Below are 2,679 nucleotides of genomic sequence, written 5' to 3'. Positions count from 1 at the left end.
TCTCTATTTGTCAGGATCTTTGTCCTATGACTTTGAATATCATATACAGGCTAACAAACCTCAAATTTTTATCTCAAGCCCAGACCTCACCCCTGAATAACAAATTCATATCCACCTGCCTCCTTAACATCCTCTCTTGGATGCCCAATGGGAGATTTAAGTCTAGCACGTCTCAAGTGAAACTCCTGGGCTCCCCACCCGCTCCTCCTCCTGAAACTCTCCATCCCAGTCCTGGATAACTCCAGGCCTCCATTTGCTCAGGCTAAAAATTTGTTGCCATCCTTTTTGCCCCCTCCCCTTCTCTCATATCACAGATAGTGTCAGCTCTACCTTTAAAAATTCCAGAATCCCATGACTTCTCACCACCTGCTAAAGTCGTGATCACCTAACCCCTGAGTTATTACTAGGTAATTGATCTAGCAATTGATCTCCCTGCTTCTTACCTGTTTTCTTACAATCTAATCTCAATAAGGCAGCCCTGTAAACCTTATGAAACCTAAGTCAGGGCATGTCATGCCTCTGCTCTAAACTCTGCAGTGACTCCCATCCCATCTGGTCCACAGAGCCCTACAGGCATGAGCTTCTATCCAGAGATGTTCAGGGTCTCAGCTTTTTCCTTGCTGTAAGCTAACAGGTTAGCCTGACACAATTTCGTGGATGTTGATAGAAGACACAGACTCCTGGGTCAGAAACAAAGGACTTTATCGTTCATAACAGTAGCAGTATTTTCATGCAACATGAGGCCCAGGTAAAACCTGTACTAGTAGTGGTTTGCCCTATAGGAGAGAAACGCTGGACTTAAAGAGATCAAATCTTTCAGATCAGCCTGCCCTTCACTCCAGAGGGAGACACTCTCTTTGCTATTATACACAGTGCTATGGTTTGCATGTTGCTCCAAGCAGGTATTGGATTTCAATCCCCAATATTGTATTTGAAAGGTGGAGCCTTTAAGAAGTGATTAGAGCGTGATGGCTATGCACTCATGAATGGATTAGTTCATTATGGACTAAAGGGTTAGTGGATAAATGGTTACCCCAGGAGTGGCAGGAGGGGCTTTATAAGGAGAGCAGGTGATCACATTTTTGTGCTCTCGCCCAGCCCTCCTGGGTGGATTACCTGCATTGCCACAGGACTTTGTAGAGAGTTCCCACCAAGAAGAAGGTTCTCACCATATGTGACCTTGGACTCTCCAGCCTCCAAAACTATAATTTCATTTATGCATCACCCAGTTTCAGGTATTCTGTTATCAGCAACAGAAAGCAGACTAATACAAACAGTAAACATGGCTTCCTTTAATTGGGACAGTAGACACTATCTCTGTCTCCCAGGGCTGTTTGTTGTACACATATCCTTGAGAAGATATCCAGAACAAAGGCAGCTGGCACCTCTGCTCACAGATGTGCAGAAGTGCCAGAGATCAGTAAAGGATTGTCTCCCACAGCTCCTCGGACCCGTATTTGTCAGCTTGGGCTGCCATAACAAAGTTCCACAGGCTGGATGGCTCAAACAACAGAAATCGATTTTCTCATGATTCTGGAGGCTGGCAGCCTAAGAGCAGAGTGTGTGCAGGGTTGGTTCCTCCTGAGGCCTCTCTCCTTGGCTTCTCGATGGCTGCATCTCCACGTGACCTTCCGTCTCGGGGTCTGTGTCCTCATCTCCTCTTCTTACAAGCACTCCTCTCCTCATGCTGGATTAGCGCCCACCTGAATGACCTCATTTTAACTTAATTACCCCTCCCCTTTAAGGCCCTATTTCCAAATACAGTCACATTCTGAGGTCCTGGGTGTTAGGACTTCAACCTGTGAATTTGGGGGGGAGGGGGGGACACAATTCAGCCCATGCCAGTACCTCTCCTACCTCGGTGTCTACTTCCACCACATTCTATCCTCGGAGCCACTGTTCCTTGCCATTCCTTAAGCCCAAGAGTCACACTCCCACCTCAGGTCTTCGGAGTCACTGTTTCCTCTGTCAAGAATGCTCTCCCCCCAGCACCTTCGCCAATTCTACTGCTGCCTTCACCTGTTTACTCCAAAGCCACCTTCCAAGTGAAACCTTCCCTGACACCTCATTGAAAATGGCATCCCTCTTCACCCACCCATCTCTCTTCCTTGCTGTGGAAGAAAAAATAAAGAGCCCCAAAGATGTCCACATGCTAATCCCTGAAACCAGTAAATATGTTACTTTATATGGCAAAAGGACTTTACAAATGTGATTAAATCAAGGACCTTGAGATGAGGAGGTTATCCTGAATTATCTGGGTGGGTCCAGTGTAACCACATGGGTCTTTATGGAAGGGGGTGGGAGGGTCAGTCTCAGAGAAGGAGACGTGATGACAGCTGTGGGGGAGGGGAGAGAGAGATTGGAAGATGCTTCTGGCTTTGAGGATGGAGGAAGGGACCAGAAGCCAAGGAATACAGGTGGTCTCTAGGAGCTGGAAAAGGCAAGACAATGGATTCTTTTCTAGAGGTTCCAAAAGGATCACAGCCTTGTAGATCTATTTTGGACTCCTGACCTCCAGAACTGTAAGATAATAAATTTGTGTTTATGCTGCTAAATCTGTGCTAATGTGTTATAGCAGTGTTAGGAAAGGAATATACCAGCTTGATTTTTCTCTTAGCATTTAACCCTACCTAACTTACTATACACTTATTTATCTTGGGTGTGGTTTCCATTCCCCAG

This window comes from Cynocephalus volans, chromosome 1, assembly GCF_027409185.1.
Source record: "Cynocephalus volans isolate mCynVol1 chromosome 1, mCynVol1.pri, whole genome shotgun sequence".
NCBI classification, from domain to species: Eukaryota; Metazoa; Chordata; class Mammalia; order Dermoptera; family Cynocephalidae; genus Cynocephalus; species Cynocephalus volans.
This window is presented reverse-complemented; position numbering follows the sequence as displayed.